Source organism: Aphelocoma coerulescens, chromosome 8 (assembly GCF_041296385.1).
Source record: "Aphelocoma coerulescens isolate FSJ_1873_10779 chromosome 8, UR_Acoe_1.0, whole genome shotgun sequence".
In the NCBI taxonomy this organism is placed as follows: domain Eukaryota; kingdom Metazoa; phylum Chordata; class Aves; order Passeriformes; family Corvidae; genus Aphelocoma; species Aphelocoma coerulescens.
Genome location: NC_091022.1, coordinates 13,090,503 through 13,112,615, shown reverse-complemented (window position 1 = coordinate 13,112,615; position 22,113 = coordinate 13,090,503). Strand labels below are relative to the sequence as shown.

The 22,113-nt window shown below is 39.1% G+C and overlaps 1 long non-coding RNA gene across 2 annotated transcripts; it reads left to right on the top strand.

The window, feature by feature from the left end:
• Positions 1-11,434: 11,434 nt before the first annotated feature.
• On the top strand, positions 11,435-21,860 carry LOC138114089 (uncharacterized). 2 transcript variants are annotated; one of them, XR_011152483.1, is made up of 4 exons: positions 11,435-11,560; positions 12,354-12,525; positions 18,270-18,340; positions 18,512-18,594. It is a non-coding gene; the product is annotated as an uncharacterized lncRNA (long non-coding RNA). The 2 variants fall into 2 exon arrangements; XR_011152484.1 differs by lacking the exon at positions 12,354-12,525 and having other exon boundaries at positions 18,512-21,860.
• Positions 21,861-22,113: the final 253 nt, after the last annotated feature.

Sequence of the window (22,113 nt, the reverse complement as noted above, 5' to 3'; positions counted from 1 at the left end):
AGTGGTGTACAGCTGAAATATTGTCTGCTAAAAGATGGCTTCTGGACATGTTTCTGTGGTCTTGTTTACCCCAGTCACTTCAGCAAAACCTGGCTGAATATCATCTACATCTCTAGATTTCTTTGTACATACTTTTTACATCTTTTCTATGAGACTGCAAAAACTCTGCAAGGCTTTATATTCTTTCCCCTGGTAGCTGAATCTATTTTTTGCTTTTCAAAGGTGACTAAATTTTTTAAAGTTTTCCTAGCAAAATAAAAGTTAACACTGTGTACAAGTCAAATGTACTTTTCTGGCTGCATTCAACCTGAGCATGGAGTCACCATTCTGCTCCAAATTCAACAGTCTCCTTCCAATGTCCTGTTAAAATTATTCTTGGTTTAAATTTGTTGTTATTGAAATATTTGGAATATCTCCCCAGCTTATCTCCTTCTACTCCAGAGTATTTAAATACTTGTATCAGTAGTGTTTTGGGTTTATCCCCCCACAGAATCAGGCTAATATAGTACTGCTAGAAAGAGGAAGAGTAATTGATAATGAGCAGGAAGACATGATAAATTTTTCACCGAACTCTGGATAGCACATAAAGCTAAGAAACCAGCAACAGGAGAGATGAATTTTCAAAACCCACAGAGACTTAAAAATAGTAAAACAAGGGTTCAGCTGAAAATTTAACATCAGCACACTTGAGGATGCCAAAAATTATTATATTTCCGTCATATCTATTAAAAAGCCCAAAGACAGTTATATGATATTTTCAACATTTTTGCATGTAAAGAGATCCAGTAAGGAAATTCGAATTTTCTAAAAGGAAGTACGGCATTGTAGATTTAGCTTCTCAACATGTTACTGAAATACTGACCCGAAGAGTAAAAGCCAGATGAGTAAGTGAACACATTTCCCAGCTCTTTGAACACCCAGTGCTTACACTGAACAGCCCTAAAAGATATGCCAACTTCAAAAGTTTAATGCACGTTTTCAAAGTGCATAGTCCAGAGAACAATTCAGACAGAGCTCTCTGGGGGCTACTTTTGTGTTTGTAAGTATTATCAGTATTTATCAGAAAGTTTCTCAAGAACATGGACACTTTTAAGCTCAATCTCAGTGATTTACCTGGAAACTTTATGGAACTAGAGGAATCTGCTATGATAATTTTACTACTCAGTTTAATAGAACCAAAATTTCATCACTTCTATTTACCCTAAGACAAATAGCTTTAAATAGACTTAGAATGTTTAAACCATCAAAAAAATGTAATATTAGAGTCCTCTTACTTTTCTTTAAAAGGAACATGCTGTCTCCTTCCAGGAGAAAGTTTTAGTTCTAGAAATTCACGTTAATCACAGTATTGATTTCTTCCTGTCCTATGAGAGATGAGCTCTCTAAATTTTTTCTAGCTTTTGCTAGATGAACAACAGAAAACATGTGTGGAAAATAGCAATCTATAGAGAAGGTTATTTTTAATTTTTTTTTTTCCATAAGGCTTGGGCCTATTGTTTTATAAGTAGTGGAGAGGATATGGAGTGCCATTATAGCACTGCTTCCTACAGAAAACTGGATACTGATAATATTTCATTTATGGAATGGCAGTGCAATATCCCTGCATTTGTTTGTTTTCTCATGCATAGAAAGCATGAGAAAATGCTGCTTACATCATCAAAACAAGCTCTCATAGAAATTTTATAAGCCAGCAAAGCACAGATGGTTGAAGGAATATGTTAGATCACTATTATAGTTTTATTTGCTTAGGAAGACTTTCTCTGCTCAGGTCCTCAAAACCTTCTGTTAGAACTCAAAATGAGTAGGTGAAGCAAGTTATGTAGCATATCTGCATAAATGTCCTTTCATTCCCCTATAAGGACTTTCCTGACAAAAAATGCAATTGAAACTACATTATAATAATGAAATTATCCATTATTTATAACTGTTTCTTCTAGTTTCTTCTTTAGTATACTTTTAATAGGCAAGGCCAAAGTGCAAATCACTAAAGTCAGTTTATATTAAACCCCCCCACATTAGATAAGGATGGAAGAGTCACTTGTTTTAAAGGTTCTGCAGCTTTTTACTAAAAAAAAAAATAACTTCTGTGAATGAGTTTTTTACTCTATGTGCTATTTCATAGGTTTAAAGGGCAATTTGAAAAGCAAGCTTTTGCTTTCCCATTTAGAATTGTTCTTGCATCTTAGTTCCTATGGATTCAGGCAAACCTAGGATATCAGTTTGGGTGCCAAAACTGATCCTCCAAATCTGGGTTTTTACATCTAGATTTATCTAGCAAGCTGCAAACCATTGTTAAAAGCTCATGGTGGCTTGAATTTAGGGACAACAATATTTTGTTTTCAGCTGTGTAGGTCTTTAGGGCTCTGATGTCTGATGTACACTTTAACACATATTTCCATCACCCCAGTAGTCCATGGAAAGTCTCTGAGTCACTGTTTCAGCCAGAGTCTTCCTGGGACAGAGCCAAAACACACTGCACGTCCTCATTGTTACTATGCAACTGCCAATACCAATAGACTTTGGAGAAAATCTCATAAAGGATTTTTTTCAGTCAACCTTTCAGGAACCTTAGAGCCTCAGATTTTTAGCCTTTATAAAATTTAATCAAGCATTTTATTTCACAAGGTGCTATAAAAAGCAAAGCAGAGCAATGACATAGCCCAAGTGTATTACCACTTCCTCTCAGATTGACAGTGCATTAAAAAAAATTCCAAAGAGTGATTAGACTTCAAATACCTGAATAGAAACATCACTTACACATAAAGATGGGAAAGCCCCAGCAGTCCCTCTGTGCCCACAGGCACACACACACTGCATGAAGCAAGAGGCTCTGTGAGACACTGACCACACTGAGTAATCATTGTCTTTCCTACCTCTCACAGCCACAGAATCTAGAATCTGCCTTTCTGCCTAGCAAAGGGAGCTGTGCACACCAACAGCTACAACGTGCAGGCTGGGGGGAACATTCCCTCTCACCAGAGTCTTAATAGGTCAGAGGAAAAGGTTGTGAGTCATTGACCAAGCCTACGAATTAGATGTGAATCTAGCAAAGTTTAGTCTGGACTCTGGGAAGCATTTCTTTCCTGAGCAGTTGGTCAGGCACTGGAACAGGCTTAATTGCAGTTTTGTAGTTTTAGATAATTCCAGACAATAAAAATCTAAGGCATATATTCTAATCAATGAAAGGCATAATTTGTCTACTCAGCCATGGTCATTCAGCACAGTCACAAATATGTCCACCATATGTATCATACTTATTAAAAATCATTTACATATTTTAGTCAATAATACCGTATAACAGATACATATGAATGTCACAATATTTATTTCAGATGATTTATCATCAAAATAAATTAGAATATTATAACTGATTACTGAGAGTTGATTTTTGACTCTAAAGCAACACAAGGGCACATGAGTATTTGCCTGAAATTTTGATGGGCTGAAGTACATTAGTACTGTAAGATTTCAGTGTCTTGAAATCAATTGTGGCTAGAATGACCATACTAATCCATCTCTAATTTGCTTCTAATTATGTCTCATACATTTATCATCATTCAGGTTGCACTTTTAGGCCGTAGAAATGCTATAGAATTCACATGTCCCTTAATGTGCATATTTCTGCTAGAAAGCTGTACTAAATTCTGCTTGACAAAAACTGTTGGTAACAGTTGTACGCCAAACCAATATAACAATTTTGCAATGGTCACTCTGAGGTTATGTTCAAAAGTGCTCTGTTTATATATATTCTTGCACAGAACATTTGCAGCAGAGACATTGTGGAAGTATGTGCTGAGTTCCTTTCAAGACAAGATAAAAATCAATATTTCATTAAGTGTTTGACTCTGCTTTATATATCTCTATCTACATTTTCATAGGAAAAGAACCATCTTAAAACAAACAAATAATAAAGAGCCATTGGGGATATTATTAAATTAAATAATCAACACTTAATCCAGTATTTCTAATTTTCCAGCTATGAAGCACTCCAAACTGAAAAACATGTAGTCTTCAAAAGAAAGAAGGAAAGAGAAGAAGAAAGAAAGAGCCCAAATTAATAGATAAATACAGCTAAAAAAGAATTTCCTGTGTTAAGGAGTTGAATGTTTTAAACCAGCTTGAAAAGGCTGATCAAAAATATCCACAATGGAGAAATGCTTTCTCTTTAAATACAGCCCACTTGAAAGAGACGGTGAGGACTGAGAGCCAAATAGTAAGAAACTGCAGATTTATTAAATTTAATACTTTCACTCCTAAATTTCTTGATTAGAAACAAAAATGAAATGCACCAGGGACCATATTTCTTCACGGGATAAAGCTGAAATTTGGAAAAGTTTTAGGTAAAAGTACACATCTGTGAATTTTATTTATAATATGTAAGAAGAGACTGACAATGAATTTTGCCTTGCAGAGTATTGAATTTACATGAACTATATTTCAAAATGCATAATTAAAGAAATTCTTATGATGGTTAAAACTGTATTTAACTTGCTTTTCTCAATTCTTCATTCTCAAGGTCATTTACACTTAAAGACATACACATACACACACATTTTGTTGCTTAAAGCTAATTTACTTTTGTTGATTATTCAGCAGTGGAAGTCATACACTTCTCCCAGTAGCATCATTACAATGAATTAATAGCACTGTTCACTGTTATTTTTATTGGAAAAAATGACTTTCCACTATTATGTCTCAGCTGGAGCAATCATATGATATCTTAGGTTATCTTATTCATGCCACGTCTTAAAAATAACTTGAGTGCCAACCTTAATTGGATGAATATTGTAGGATCTATTAAGAGAACATAATGAAACACTTTATTTCTTTAGACATTTCCCAATATGGGTTTAATTAAACTCTCTTTTTCGTTGTTGTTGTTAATTCTGATCAAGTTTTATGAATCAGTCTTATAGAAAACTAAAGAGGAGACATTTTGTGTCCTAGAGGCCCCATTCTGCATTTATTATTTGTGGTACTTCTACGGTATCCTACCAGAAATTTTAGTGGGTAAGGACAGAGGAATTAGGCCTAGCCAAAAACCAGATAAATCAATTTACCTCTCCTGGGGATCAAATAACAAAGACTAAGAATATACTGATTACTGGAGCACAGAGCAAGGCTCAGAACGGGAATGGGGAAGCCATACACTGCTGTCACCACCACATGCTCCCAGGATGCAGGAGCTGCAGGGGAGGGGACAGAGCCCCGCACAGCCCTGGGATGCCGGAGCTGCTCCCTGGCTGTGTCCCGCCTGCAGCGAGGGGACAGAGCCCCGCACAGCCCTGGGATGCAGGAGCTGCTCCCTGGCTGTGTCCCGCCCGCAGGGGAGGGGACAGAGCCCCGCACAGCCCTGGGATGCCGGAGCTGCTCCCTGGCTGTGTCCCGCCCGCAGGGGAGGGGACAGAGCCCCGCACACCCCTGGGATGCAGGAGCTGCTCCCTGGCTGTGTCCCGCCTGCAGGGAGGGGACAGAGCCCCGCACAGCCCTGGGATGCAGGAGCTGCTCCTTGGCTGTGTCCCGCCCGCAGGGGAGGGGACAGAGCCCCGCACACCCCCGGGTCCTGCCGTGGGCTGTGTCAGTGGGCAGGGGCTGCCTGCACACCCACGACACTGCCCTCAGGGGTCAGGCTGGTTTATCCTTGGCTTCCATCAACTCCTGCCTGAAGGACTGAGGGAAATGATTAGGAGGGAAAATAGTGCTATAAAAGAAGTCACAACAGCCCATACACTCGTGGCAACTGAAGGGTATGTGGGTTTGATTTCTATCCTCTGCATGAAATAAAATTTGCCCAGGTGACCCTTTGCCCATTAGAGGTAATGGCTCCTCTCTTGCTGGCTTCTCTGGCAGTGTATTCTGTTTGTTGCCTGTCTCAAGAGTAACCATGACAAAAGCCAGACAAAGACAATCAACAACCAGGAACAAAGCTAAACAAGATAGCTTTCCTTTTCAGCAAAATAAAAACATGGATTGTTTTTCAGCTTACTCTTGGGTTCTTCTTTTTATAAAGTGATCATAAGTTTAAAGACAGAAGAAAATTGCCCACAAATCCAATAAAATTTAGAATACGCAGCTGCCAGCAATACCAGGGGATTTCCAAACAATATATTAGCCAACAAATCAATAACAAGAGTAAATCCTTCTGCATTAAGGGCAATCAAATGCTCACTAACAGGTACTATCACCTATATTAATATAATCCCCCAAGTATCAAAGTTAATACCAAAGGAAGCTTATGCTTCACATGTGATAAGCTGAAGGATATTTCTTAATAATGGTTTAAATAAAAGGAAATTGCATGGAGGTTTTGCATTAAATGATCCTGAACTGACTCAGCTCTGCTGAAGTTTCTTCTTTCTGGAGGTGCCATGTTTGCTTATCCCAGAGAACATCCTGGTCCATCAGGACTGTTATACTATGCCTGGAATGAATTCACAATGCTTTTAATCTAAAGGCTTTCTGAAAGTGGCTTTCTTGTGTATCAGGATGTTTACATATACATTTTTTTCCTGACTTGTGAAGGTCAGGAAGCACATTGTAGTATGTATTCAAACTTACTTATTACCTATGTAACTTTCCAGGTGAGAGTTTAATACTGGTATGTCAATCAAACCCTTGCTTATTGTTATCAATAATTTCTCATCTGGACTGTGATTACATAAGAATATAGTGGGAATTTAAATCTTGTAATCTGAAAGCACCTACTGGGGGTATTTTGTGGATTTGTTTTAGGGGAAGAGGTATTTGTTGATTATTTACATCTGTGCATAGTCCAGCTCCAGAGTTTGGCCAGTCTATCTGTTTCTCCCAGTCAAGTTATCTTCAGGATGTTCCTTTCTCCCAGGCTGATGAAAATTCTTCTATGAAAATGCACATAACAAATAAATGATACAAAAGCAAATAAAGTAACCCTAAATAGTCCTTGCTGTGTCAAATCAGTTAGAGGTAGGCAGGTGAATTTGCCTTTACCTTATCTGATTAATATTTTCTAGCAGTTTATGGCTGGCTTGGAGGCCTTACCTTTTCAGAAGGAGCAATGTTGCAGTTAAGCCAAGTACTGGCTTTCAGGAAATTCAACTGCAGAGTTACTACAGGTCCTGGGAAAACATACTTGATTTCTCCTTGTTTTACTGATCCATACTCAAAAAGATAAAATACATAATCTCCTCTGTAGCTTAGCAAAATGCACAACAATGCATTTTTGGGCTGTGGTAAGCTCTATAAGTTAATGGTAACAAGAGACCTTCATCCTGCACATTCCGCATCACTCTGTCTGAATGCAGAAGCCTGCAAAAGAACATTCAGGATTTTGCAGAGGCATGTGGAAAGCTGGCTGTGTGCAAACTGATTTAATAAGCTAAGTGGCAGAAAGCACTGAAACATGAGACATTGCAGTTTGCCAGGAGAAGCAGCATTCTATGCCTAACTAGATGCTATTGTTATGGTGGTAATGAGCAAGATCAGTATTTTGTAATTAATAGAAGGGAATTTCAGATGCCAGAGTGATGAGTCAGAAGTTCAAAGAGTAGGTGTTTAAAGGATATTTATGATACAAAGCTGTAACAAGCTGCCTTTCACAAAATGGTTTACACCTAAATAATGGCACTCAAAAAATTGGTACAGGGCAGATGTTTTTTAACTAAGCAATGCATTAACACACTGAAAGGTGTTTCTCAGATATAGTCTCAGATATAGAAAGAGGGTATGAAAAAAGCTGCTCCTTTGCAGTAACATCTCTCTAGACAGAAAAAAATGAATTCTCATTGCAGAATACAAAACAAATAAGATGGGGTTTTACACAGAGGACAAGTAGTTTAAGGGAGAAAATCTGCTGTTTAAGGAAGAAGACTAAAAAAAGATCATGCTGATTCTAAACTGAATGTACTCATATGTGGATATCTAGCAGCAATGAGGAAGAGAGAAAGCAAAAAGGCTAATTAAGAAATGATAAACACTTTGCATCTGATTCCAAATGTCTTGCAAGCATACATACATCAGCATGTTTCAGGTGAATACTTACAATTCTCTTCATATTGTCACAAATCTGATGCCCAGGTGATTGATAAAGGGCTAGTAAAGAATTGCATAGAAAACCTTAATACAGGCCTATTAGCACTTCTTTGTGAAGTACATTGCAGCATTCATGCTAATTACTTTATATGATTAACAACAGAAATCTTTTGAAAGTATATTATGGCCTGGTTCTGCAAGAGTTATCTACATGCCTCTCTCAAAAAAATATGAGCAGTCTTCTTTGCATCATTAGGATTCACATACTTAAAATTAGCCATGTGAGTTTTTTTTTTCTTTGTAGGTTAGGGCTTTTGCAAAGCTAATGATACACCAGATGGCTGGATGGCACTGAACTTTAGAAGATGAATAAAGAGTAATCATGGAAATTATCACCTGGTAAATCACATTACATTCCCTAGGAAAATAACAGAAGTGAGATTTTGGGGTTTTTTTTAAAGGGAAGTAAGCAGCTGACAGCATAAACATGCGCAATAAACAGCAATAAATGAAATTATGATCCCAGACATACGTGTTGGAGCCCAGGCTGACTATGGTGGGGAGTCACAAATTTGTAACTCTGAGCAATTTTGGGTCTTGTATCCAGTATCAGTAGACAGCAGATGCAATACCTAAGAAATTGTATTCAGTTGGGTTAGAAATGAACATTGTCCATGGATTTTAAACTGTCTGACAAGCTATGAAAGAAAGGCAATGATAGACGGTGAGACACTGAGCTTAGGAACAAAAACTCAAGAAGCAATGGCAATGTTTGAGCACAGAACAATTTGACTGATGGGGAACATGTATGAGAATCAGGTAATGTAGCTGAACATTGAGCAAGGGTGGCACGGTAACTCTAACGGAGTTGGGAGAGGAACTTCAGAGAGTGGGCTGGCAGAATAATGCAATGCAGAAATTAGAAATAATGGTGTAGAAACTGTTCGTGAGGGCTCTGACGGCGACGGGCGGACGGAGACAAGAGATCTCTATAAGCAGATCTTGGTGCACGCTGTTTATTGCAAAGGGCGGGGGTACAAGGGCACTGCTTAGAGCTGCCAGCTGCAGCTCCAAGCAGGCCCAAGGTGTAAGAGAGAGAGCAAGACCAAGAGTGTAAGTAAAGGAGAAGAGCTAAGAGCTAAGAAGGTAAGAGCGTTAAGAACGTAAGAGAGACGAATTAAGAGAGCGAGGTCCTTGTTACAATACAATAAATCATCTTCTGTACTGAATATTCTAATTCTCATTAGCCAATCTAATACAAGGTACAAATCCTATAGCATTTACATACAGCCTATAAGAGTTATTACATTACCATAGAGTGTTACATTTTAACTTCTAAAAACTACTCCTTGGACCCCTTCTGCTGAGCTAGTAGGGTCTGCTCTGACCCTTGGACCTGTCTGCAAGCAGAGGGTATTGTCTAATCAAGAGGGGATTACCTTCAGCCGGCTATACCATTGTTTTCCAGTTGTTCAGTAACTAAGACTTTATATCTCAAAGGTGGCCTTCATTTCGATGTCACTTATAGTTTTCATAGTCCCAAAATCTTTTGTCAGGCAATCATATTTATAAGGCTTTCCTGTTTCATCTTCCCCAACAAATGGGACATTACAAAAGCAGAGGGGCATAAAGGAAAGTGGCCTGACTAGAAGCCATTTTTAATTAGGAACAGTCTCCTGTAAGAAAAGTTGCCTGATCTCCAGACTGGGTATAAAAAGAAAATCTGTGGACCAACTCCACTTATAGATGGGGAAGCTGAGGCAGAGAAGCCTCATTTCCAGCCATGACATGACTGAACATTTATATTTACTGGTTGCTTTTTGTGTGTATAGCATTAAATTTATCTCTATTGTAGAATTATTAGTCTTTCATCTATTTACCTCCATTATTTTACTGCCATGTGAGCAAGTGAAGACATTTAGCTTTTTGCAGTACATTACCCATGTACTCCCATGTGGCCATCCACTGTTTTCTGTCTTCGTGTGGAAAAACCAAGGCTGGCTGCAGTGCAAAGGAGCCATCTGTATCCACAAAGAAGCAGGATTAAATTCTGTAATGCAGATCAAACAGAGAATGAGTATGCATTGATGAATCATGTCTACATGTCCTCCACACCCTGTCTTCTATTTGTCATATTATTATGTTTTTGGCTTAAAAACACTAGTGCTCAAACAAGAAGCTCTTACTAAACCTCACATTTGCGTTGCAAAAAAGTGCAGTAACACAGCCTTGATTTCTGATGTTCCTGTCCAATGATCTGGCAGGGCCTTCATAAAATAAGGACTTTTCCAAACGTGGAAGGTAGCTATGATTCAAGCCTGCAAGTGCTGTCAAGGTGACAGGTATCTGGTGACTCCATGAGTCACAACGACTTTTACAATTTAAAAATCTGGGGTAAAAACAAATCAATAAACTGACTGAAGTTATTTCTAAGAAAGAAGAAAGGAAGAAAGACAAAGTACATAGGTGAAGATTTCACAAGGTAGATTAGTAAAAACTACAAAGCAGCCTCTAGCTGTTTTCTATCCCCAGCTGCACTTCCTCAATTCTGCTAGCTAGTGCCGAAACACTATTTATTGATTCACACATTTTTCTATTCCACTTTAATAAGAAACGTTAATTCAGATTTAAAATAAGAACAATACGGATTACACTTCCCACTCTAATGCTAAGTAGATGGTTTCTCTTACTGTATTTCAAAATACTGTATTTCAGTGTTCAAGTAATCAGGAAAGTTGTAGGAAGAACACAGTGGATTTGAAAAATTATTTTAACTGGCCAAAAGTCACATTCTTTTAATCTAGCATAAAAATTGAATATTTAAGGTTTTTTCTCATTGCATGGCCATGCCCTGAGTGTGTATCTGTTATTATTACAAACTGGTATTTTAGTTTTAGGAGGGGAATAATACTGCCAGGAAACTAATTTTTCAGGTTCTGAATCTAAATACAAACAGACCTAAATAACCTGCATGTCTGAAAACCCTAATATTTTGCCTGCCTTCAGAATACTGGCTATTTTGCTGGACAGAAGTAACACTGTATTTCCCATTTTCCATGTATCCCTGAAACTTTCACAGCTGCACTATTTATAAAGCAGAAAATTTGGCTGATTTGACCTCTAAATCATTATAAACATCAGCTACTACTAAAAAGCTTTTATTCACTAACAGTTTTCAGAGGCAATGCAAACTTCTGAAAGCCTAATTAGATGAAGGTCTTGGATCACCAAACTCAGCCCAATTTATCTTCAAGTACTCGTGTTTTTTACTCTATTATTGCTTTACTTCTTGACTGGGCAGAATGTGGGCCAAGGTCAGGTGATAATTTCTTGCCAGAGGAAGATTGCTTGGGAGGGGACATCCTCCTTCTCCAGGGCCATCAGTGCACTGACACCTCCTGCAAGTCCAGAGGAGCCAGCCGAGGTTTCAAAACAGCCACATAAAACTCTCATACCAAGCTTAGATTTTTTCACCTGAGATACACCATGCAACACAGAAGGGCAGTTCTTCTGCTGGCTGAGATGTGCCTGCACTGCACCCACTAACGAGGTATTTTTTCCTTGCAATTTCATTCATTCTAATGAAGCTCTAACATGTATCTTACATTCAGTTCTCCTATCGTTCTATACTTGTTGTTGTACTCTCTCCTGCTTTTTAATGAATTCATTTCAGTCACTCAGAGGCTGCTGCTGTACATGAAGTCAGAAAGGAGTTCTTCAAGAAGCCAACCCCACACAGCTGGCTGTGTTATGCACCTCAGTTTTTCAGGGAGCCTGTCTATAAACCTTCTGAATTGGAGATAACTTTTCCCGACAGCTCTGTCCTGTAGTGAAAATCAATCACTTGTCTTGTGAGTCTGCGTGGACATCTGGGATGCCAAAGACAGAGTCCTTGACCTATGTTTACAGGGACTACACTGAGACCAAGGCAGGTAAAGCAGCCACCAGCATGCTGTGTACTGGATCCCAGCATGATGAGCAGTAATGACCTGTCAGGGAAGCAGCCCGTGTACCAGCACACTGTGAAATATCCTGGGGGACTCTCTTTATGAATTCAGCATGCCCTCAGGCAAGAATGAAATCACACATCATTTAAATATTGTTTCATACTTTCCTTTTAGGGTGTCTCATCCCTTTCTTTGGTCTGTTCAAATCTATATTTCTAAAAATTTTCAAAATAAAGAGAAAGCCCTGAAAAGACCATTCCAACCTTCCCACAAAAGTGCTGTGTCTTGGAGGTTTCAGATTTTTTCACACACAAACTCCTTTTATCTCAATAGGGGTTTGAAAAGGCAGACAGAAAGAATTTTTTTTGCTAACTATTATCTGATCATTTTAAACAGGAATTGATCACTTTGTTTTATCATCATCAAAGCTTGGCAGCTGTTTTCAAGGAGTACATGTTGATGTGGGAGCAGCTTGCAAACAGTCTTGGAGAAGAAAGGAAATATAATTTCATGCTCTTAGTGTAATAAGATGATGCACAACACAAGAACAGTGCAATCTCCAATAGAGGTAACAATAAACCCCGAGTCCTTTATTTGCCAATGCCTTTGCTGCTTTTGTTTTTTCTTTCAGCAAAGACAGTAGCTTTGCCATTTTAATGCTCTTGCATCTTTTGTTTTTTCCCTGCAGTACTGATGTTTGTCCCCAGGTACAGGGTAGATTGCCAAGGTTCTGTCTCTGGGCTTGCTGGTGACCTCTGTGGCTCTGCCCTCCTGCCAGCTCCCACACCCAGTGTGGCACTGCCTGCAAAGGGCTGAGGGCTCTGCCCTGCCCCTGCTTCATCCTGGACTCTTGTGCAGCTCTGGGGCCCTGGGAATGCTGAAGGTTGCCAAGATTAAATGATTTGTTCAGGTCACACAAGAAGGGGAAAGCCAGATTTCCTTACTTATGTAGTAAATAAGAGTCTGCGATCAGAAATTGTTTGTGGTTACAATAGGAAAGGATTTCCATTTTCTGAACATTATTGTAATTTCTGTAATTGTAAATTGTTGTCCAGAAGAAACTTCTTTTCCCTGTGTGTTGAGCCCTTGTTAAAACGGAGGGCTTAAATATACTCAAAGAAGCATCATAAATAACCTAAAAAATACCTTTGCATATAAAAGCCCCATAAATAACTCACAGAGACATGAATCAGAAGGAAAAAATACATTCCAGATATCTGTAAAGGCCTGCATGCAGGGCCTAAAATGGCATTAATTTCCATGGACTATGAAATAGAAGTGTAGGCATGCGCTTCATTTTCTCAGCAAGCTCTCACTGATAACAGCAATTCAGAAGCTTCATCACTTGGAGCTATACATTGTTCCACTCATTTGAGAGCTAAAAACCAGTGTCACAGACAAGAGCTACCTCGACCAGAAAACTTGCACTCTTTTTTTGCCCTCATCATTAAGGAGAGTGCATCATTAAAAAGCAGAATTGTTTGTCCTTCTACAGAGAGCTGCAACAGAATGGTTACACAGGGAAACAACACTTAAAGGGAGAAAGTCAAAATACTTTGATCAAAAAATTCTGTGCCTCTGCTTCTTGACATGGGCTTATGAGCCAGGAACATATATGGCTAGTCAAAATCAATATTTCTTTTCTTTGAATAGCACACCATAAAATCTACATATCTTGTTGAAATATTCAGCGAATCACTCCTGCCCTACAAGTGCATTATTACATTGTCTCGTGCTAAATACAAAGACAAACAGCTGCAGAGAGATTTTTGCCACACTTCATATATATCAAGCACAGCAGATGTAACAGACTCCTTTTGGTAGCAGACATTCTTTCCTCTACCTGAATTGTCTCTTAGGTATATAAATGAAGATGGGATTATGTCTTTACTGGAACAGCAGGTGACTGAATCACAAAAAAGCCTCAGTCAGTCTGTAGATAAACCATGATCACTTTCCAGGCTTTTTGTCTAAATAAAGAGCTGCAGAGAAATGGCCTGATTTTAGAAAGTGGTGGAGAGAAAGGAATTGGTGGAGGAATGCTTATTTTTTTTTTAAAAAGGGTCTTAATCCAGTGATTCATTGCCTAATTTAACTTTTGATAAGTGCTCATCACTATTTTTGACTATTCACATAAGCAAGCAAAAGTGTGGTCGTGAAGGGGGTAAAGATGACAGTTCTGTTCCATAATGTATTCAGCCAAGGTGCCCTTATTCATGTATTATACACATGGGCATTTTTAATATGCAGGTTGCAGCTATTTAAAACCTTGCTAATGCTTCATGGAAAAAAACTGAATCAGTCTACTGAGATTTCACCTATACAGCATGTCTTTTTTCCCCCCTCACTATTTTATAACCAGAAGCTTTTGCACTAATGCTGAATCTTTTTCACTAAAGTGTTTGTCTGATTTTGCTCTGAGATGCTTGGCTGAAGTTACAGCCCTGACTGATATCTCGGTGTCTGCTGCCATGACACTAACTGGTTCCTGTTTGAGAGCGAGCTTCTGACTTTTCTGAAAGTGGCAATAAAATCCTGCTCTCTCTCAGGTTGAGCAGTGTGGTTGTTAAGAACTGTGGGTTTGTGTCACCCTAAACAAGACTTAAATCCTTCAGAATTGTATTACTGGTGTATTCACACTGAGTGTTTCTAAAATGACCATTGAAATCAGCGGCTGACCTCCCCTTCACAGCATTCTTTATTCAGAAAGGAATTTTTTTCTTGCTGTTTTAAGCCACATTCCATCCAATTTCTGAAAACAAGGGTATTCAGATCTGGACTGTTTGATAAACACGTATGAATACTCTCCTCTCTTCAATTTATCTGAACCGTTTTCAAGACAACAGATATTTCTTTATTGATTCTGTTTGCCAAGGTAATTAAAGCATGTTCATATCAGAAATTTCTCAACTCTTCAAGATTATTAATATCGTATTCCTTTTCAGGGAACTACTCACACAGAGAAATAAAGACAATGGTTAATATAAAAGACATCACACAGCTGAAGAACAGCAATAATGTGTGCTGCAATGGTTGTCATCCAGTTGCACAACATGTAGACAAAATGTACCTCAGTTCTTACCTGAAAGAGCTCTGGCTCATCATCACGTGAATTGTGCTGATATCATAATTCCTGTGCCTCTTTGACTACATGTAGGTACTATAATACACACAAGAAATAAGATGCCATGAGCTCTCTTCAGTTATAGGTCAGATAGTCACTGTGTGTTTGAAGAGTGGTGATCTGTTATTCAAAGTCTTACTCATCTCTGCTTGCCCTCTGCTTGAAGTGTCCCAAAAATAAATGCATTTAAAGTTTTTCATGACCCTTGCCAGGCTTTTCCTTTTAGGACAGTAATTTGAATCCAGCACAGGTCAGCAGAAAGAAGCTGGAATTATCCTCCTAAATAGACAGTTGTTTGTAGCAGCTGGAAAAAGGAGGTCACAGGGCTTGCTCTGCTTCCCAGGCTACTGCTGCTCTTGCCACAAGTGACCACTACCAATGAACAGACTTACTGGGCATCTCAGCAGAAGGGTCAGAGAGGGAGTTAAAGGGTGACCAAGTATTGGCATTCCCCTACCCTAGACAAGAGTTGTTTGCATTCCTGTTACCAAGTAAAAATATAGTGAATATATATAGTGCTTAAAGAAACCTGCTGTTTAGGTGAAAGTTGTGAATAACTTTGCCTTCTTAACACAGAGAAGCGACTATATGTGCCAATCTTCCATTAGCATTGCTATTATTGAAATATTAAATATGAAAAGCTAAGACATTTCACTGGCCTGCAAGACTTTTTGAAGGGCTACAATAAAATATTTTTCAGAAATGTACACGCATACCTATCAAACACCTCTATGTAAACCATCCTTTCTGCAGTGGCACTGTTGCATTGCATTGGCTTGATTCTACAGCAGTGAAGCCTATGAAACTTTTTTTTCTCTCAGCAGCAGTTAGGAATCATCCTCAGCTGATTTTTTCCTCCTGAATAAGAAAATCTGAGGCAGTTATTTATTTTTGTACATTATTTGAGTCAACTATGGGTGGAGCTCATACGCTGACACAGGGCCATACCACACCATAACACACTTCAGCACCTCAGCTCAGGCAGACGTTCTTGGGCCTAGAAAAGCTTGTTAATCAAATGTTTAGATATTTCTAATAATGCAGTTGGATATAAAAACTAAATTCTATTTTTATTCAAGGTAAATATGGTAAGTAATGAACTCTATTTTCAGTTCTAATGCTTCCCAATGCTGAAGTTCCATTTTTCTTCCAGAAAAATGGTATAGGACTATAAGCAAAGCATATGGCCAGCCTTTTTGTTCCTGTCACAAAAGATTACTTTGGTTAATTACCAGTTTTCTTGGCAGGCTCAGCAAAATGTCCAGGAATATATTTTCAAGATCCATCAGATTTTCATACTACATGCTTTTTAGACTACAGAGCACACATGGCCTGCCCAAAAAATTGGCCTTCCCACCCCACTCCTGCAAATGCACATATTGTCACTGAATTAAATGGCAGGGAGTGCAGCTGAGTTAAATTGTAAATACCAGAAATGTACATGACATGAAGATATGTGATAGTTACAACATTTAATGGAAAGCCAAGGTGGGGGATCCCATTCCTAATTTCATCACTCACCTCTCCCATGGATTTGAGGAAATAGCTGATCTGTATGTTATCTGGGTTCTACCAGCTATAATCTGGGGATAATAGCAATATTCACACAAAATACTTTGAAATCTTCCTGATAAAAAATGCTAAGAAATGCAAATACCTTTAAAAACATTCTGATTTTTTTTATTTTCACGTATTTCCTGGGGTTTGGTGCATTCCTAAAATAGCAGCGAGTCAGCAGATGTAGCACAGCTTTCCAGGACGAGGGACCTACACATGCTGCACATTTCAGGTGACAGAATGAACACTGGAGTTTTTTTGTGCAGAACCTGCTTTTAAGTCATGATAATCAGGCACTGACATATCCAGTCTGAGGAAAGGCTTACTGGTGCCAGCTGAAGTTGGGCTGCGTGCATTAATAACCTGTGCTGAGGTTTGGTTTAAAAGGCACAAGATGGCCTGGTCCTGTCCAAAGAAGTAGCAGGAAGTCTGGCCTTTGGCCTGAGAAATAACCTGGAGAGAAGCAGCTGAGGCACAGCTTGCTCTACAACCATGATTATCACTGTAGCTGTGACGTGTCATGCTCAGAAGTATTAGTTTGGGGCAGACATAGTAGAGTCTGTCTTCTAAAATACAGAGAGTTGTTGCCACAATAGCAGCATTGAGCCTGTTATTAGCAGACCACTACTATCAGGTTAAAAACAGATGTTCCAGTTCAGCAAAATAATGTGCACTAAACCTTCTCACATCACAGAAGATTTTCTCCACTCTTCCGAGTGACTTTGCTAAGAAATCAATTCCTACCACCCATTCATCTGACAAGCCAATGTCTTACACCAACCACAAGACTTTCAGAGAAGCAACTTCATGCTCTTTGCCACACTCCATCCTATGAAAGAGCTTCTGAAAGAACAGCTGCAGTCATCTGATGGCTCTGGAGGTTCCTCTTCAATCTCTTCTATTATAATGCACCAAAAGTAAGAGTCAGAGAGTCAGAGAGCTGCTGCTTAGCATCACTGCTGCTTGGCATGCACAGTCATGTAGCCTCGAAGCACTCTTCTTATCTGTCTTGATATACACGTTATTTTTTGTCTTCTACTCAGATTGTAACTTTCCTATGGCATTAACTAAGCTGAAAAGTTAGACAATGCCCATGTCTCTGGGGTGCTATAAAGTTTGAATAATAGTTATACCAATAGTATCTTTCCAAGAAAAAAACTGGGGCTGGCAGTTGGAAACCAATGAAGTTAGAAGAACAAGTATTGTAATGATACTTTAAAATGACACTGATGTTCTGCCAAGACAATGCTAGTAAAATCAGAGGGAAACTTAATGCAATTCTAGTGAGTAGGACTGAAAGATGGAAAGCAGAGGATAAGCCCTTGACCTGGAAACTGGGAAACATTTTCTCAGCTTGGCCATTACAAGCAGAGTATTAAAAAGTGACAAAGAAAGGCATCATGGCTAATCCACAGGAGTTCATGTAGTAAACCCCTATTTTACTTCGGTAGAATTGCAGAGGAATCCAAACACCAAAGTGAAAAAATCTGCATCATATTAAAAATGCCACATTTTTTAAAAATTCTTTTGTGACATATAAGTACTGGATATGGAGTTTTAAATACTTGTGATATTAGTGAGACTTTTGTGGCATGGGATGCATTTTTCATTTATGTATCCTGAAATTTCAGCTGTTTCCACTGATGGTACTCCACAAGGAGAGAAGAGCTGATCTGCAACATTCAGACTGAAAGACTATGACGTAAGTCTGTATTTACCATCCTTTTCATCTGGATTTCTGAGATTCTACCACTGTGAAATTCAGATCTAGATAACAGATTTATAATCTATTTTTGAAAGATGCAGGAAAGATATATAAAATGAAAACTTTTCAACCCAGTGAGTGATATAATTTTTGAACTTTGTCTTCCAGGGAGAAATCTAAATGCAAAAATTGGTATGGCAATAAACACTGACAGAGGAAAGGAGAGACCCAGTTCCCTGGCACAGTGTCACAACCTAAACTCAGCCTTTTAAATCCAGTAACTGGGGTAACTCTAGACAGATTGCTAGGATATGAAATGTGTGTTTCTCATATCTATTGCAGCATATTTCACCATTTTACTTCCACTAACTTTGAGAGGAGAATTGATTTGGTCACTTGGTTAATTGAAATGCTTAAGCGAAGGTTTTTGTTTACACTGGAAGCAAGTCTTTCATGAAAAGCTTTGTCCATCTTAAAAGAGAGCTCACAAAGCAAGGGAGACGTGATGGTGGCCACTAGAGAGTGGAAAGATGAATGTAAAGTGAAGTGCTGCTTGCGAAGTCCTGCTTTGCCTGTCTCAGGAGGGCAGCTGCCAAGCACACTTGAGAAAGAAATCTGAAATCAGACATCTGTATGTGCATTGCGTCCACCATGTTTGCTCTGAGGAGAGAGAACCATATGAAGCAAGACAGCAAAGGTGAAATCCAGCAAGACATCCTACTTTATTTCCATGGCAACCCCACCCTGATGAAAAGTAGAAAAACAATAAAACATCTTCAGGAAAAAAAAAAAAAATCAGTGCTATCTACCAAGGGAATTGAAGAAGATGCACTTTAAGGAAGAGCTTGACATTTCCACCATTTGGTGACTCTTTGAAACAAATGTATGGCTGCAGTTTTTGCAAGCTGCAGAGTTAGAACATATTGTACTTGATAAATTATTTAGTTTGTTTAGCAGCTAATGTCTGAATTATAAGTGAAAGCTGTAGTTACAGATTAGAATCTTTAATGCCGCTGTAGCCAGACAGAATACTATTATTTTTGTGATTTTCCTTGATGTCTTCTAACATCTGTCGTCCTAGACTAGATTAACACTAGAATCACCTTTCCTGCATTGTACTTTCCAGGATGAGGGAATATGAGTGTGGATAAATGTGTGTGTGTGTACCTTATGCAAGCGTATGTCCAAGTCTGTATGTCTGGGCTTGTAAAGAGTTTTATGCATTATACATGCTCTCTCTGAATTGGTTGTTGATTTCATGTGAATTGAAGTTGGTTACATACAGAGCCCATACAGGGGCTGGGGTCAAGGAGCCCAGCAATAAAACATCTGCTTGTAAAGAAAGCAACACCACCTCTTACATCCCTGTGCTGATGTGGAACCAATATGAGATAGCGGAGTGCACAACACATGCTGCCAAAGGGGCAGAGCTAGGGCAGGTGAAAGGCTCATACTGGGCACTTTGTCTGCACAGCTCTTGTGAGAGTTGGAACTGCTCTCACACTCTTGCTGCCTCTCTCCAGAAGGCTCCTGGAATGGCCCAACAGCTGCAGTGGACAGCCTGCCTTTCCCTGCCCTGAGGTACTGCTGTGCAGCAGGGAAGGTGTGATCTATACCTCCCCCAGCCTTAGGGAATCTGATCTAGCAGTTGTGTTTGCCAAATATAATCCTTTAATTTTCATCTGCTATTTGCAAATATTGTTTCTTGTAACTAATTTGCATGGGCAATGGTTATTCTAATTCTGCACAGTAATGAGAAAAGCAATAAGACTATCTTACCAAAGGGCACTTTTAAAACTAAATATATTGCTCTCTGTTTCAAATAGCTTATATCGGATGGGGTTGTTTTTGTTTGTATTAACTGTAGCCAAGCCCTTACAGTGGCATCTAGAGATCCTGTTTCAGGTTATAATTCCTTTGTACAAGGTGATAGGTATACCAAAGAACAGAAAAAGTAGAATTTGTCCTAGAAATATGATATTTTAAGATATGAAGGTGAGAACTGATAGCAAATCACTTGATTCCCTGTTCAGGAATTGATGCAATCACCTTCCCGTATCTCCATATACATGATGGATGGGGAGATCAGTGTTCTTCCTTAGCCCTGTCTGGTCACCACTGCTAACACCACATGGACAGCCTTGTTCTTCAGCACCCACCCAAGCAGTGACGGCTCTTGGAGGAGAGAGAAGGGAAATCCTCCCCAGCAGCAAAGCCCTTGGCTGCTCCACCACGTGGAGCCCTGAGCTCTGCACTGACACTAGCCAACAGTGCTGGCACGTGTTCTAAAGGAGACTCAAACTACAGAAAAGCCAATGGAAACCATTTGGCAGGCGTGAGAACATATTTTTGAAAGGGTTACTGAAGTTTAATGCCTTTGTAACTGGAAGGATAAAAAGCTCAGTCCTGTAGTAAATTCAGACTGTTTTTTACTCTGAGGGGAGGCTGTGGCCTGTAGTCTCTACTACATTCATCAGGAGCCATGTCAGAGTTTAACACAATACTGCATTAGTGCACGATGTAAAATGGAGTTATGATGACAAGAACTTATAATAAATTTGGTGTGCCTAGGGCAATAACTCAGCAGCTGGTGTGTGCCACCCTATGCTGGGAAAAGCATATGCAGACTTTTCTTTGAAATAGCAGCAATTCAGAAATACGTTTGCTTAAAAAAACCCAGAGAGATGACATGCTGTCTGGTGCCACAGAAAAGAATGTTTGGGCTCTTGCAGAACTACTTCATTTATGTGGGAACAAAACCTATGCCTTGTGGCCAAGGTCATGGAGACTGGGATAATTCACTGAAAGACAGCACAAACTGAAGTTGTTGTTAATAGAATTAACAACAGCTCAAACTTCCTCACTGAGGATATGTCAGGAATGGCTTTCTCCTTGCAGTGAGTGCATCTTTCCTCCTGATAGTAATGGGAGATATGGCTTCCTGCACTTCCCATCACTATTGATGAGAGATGCACATGCCACTAATGTTAATGAGAAACACACATGCATGTAACTCCCATTAATGATCATTAGATATCCACAGGAGAACCCTCATTAATGCTAATGAGTGTTGCACGTATATGTAATTCCCACCAGTATTAGCCTGAGATCTCTGTGCATGTATTGCCCATTAGTGTTAATGAAAGATACACATGCATGTGGCTGAAACTGCTGTCAGTGTTAATAGGATGTATGCAGGAACTGACAAAATAATATACTTTACCTTGATGACAGGAACTTGCCCTTGGTGTTTGTGTTCTAGTTCATCTTGAGGAAATGCATTGCTTTCTGTTAATAATCCAGTTTGTGTATTATGCTGTGGTCTAAGCTCCATACCAAATAAGGCAAAATGCAGAAGTTCATTTTCCAGACCATGTGAAGTCTCTATGTCACAGACCAGAGAAGAGAAATTTCAGTATTTATGCTGGGGTCAGTATATGGAGTTGGTGAATACATGCTTTGATTCAATGGTATTTGATCAAAATTGTCTTTCTTAATAATAATAAATCTCACCCAAGGCTGGACTCTGATCAGTACTTGTGCAGCTGTGATCTGCCTGGAACTTGGGTCCTGCCAGCTATGCTTTCATTGGGCCTGTGAAGTTTGTGGCAACTTATTTTACAAATCTTCTTTTGTAGTTAGTTGCCTCTAATCAATTAGAGGAGTGGAGGTGTGGAGAGGGGGCATGAATTGCACCCTTCAGTGAAAGGAGTTAGTGGAATTTACAAACTGAAAATCTCACATATGGGCTACAGCCTTTGCTGTTTCTG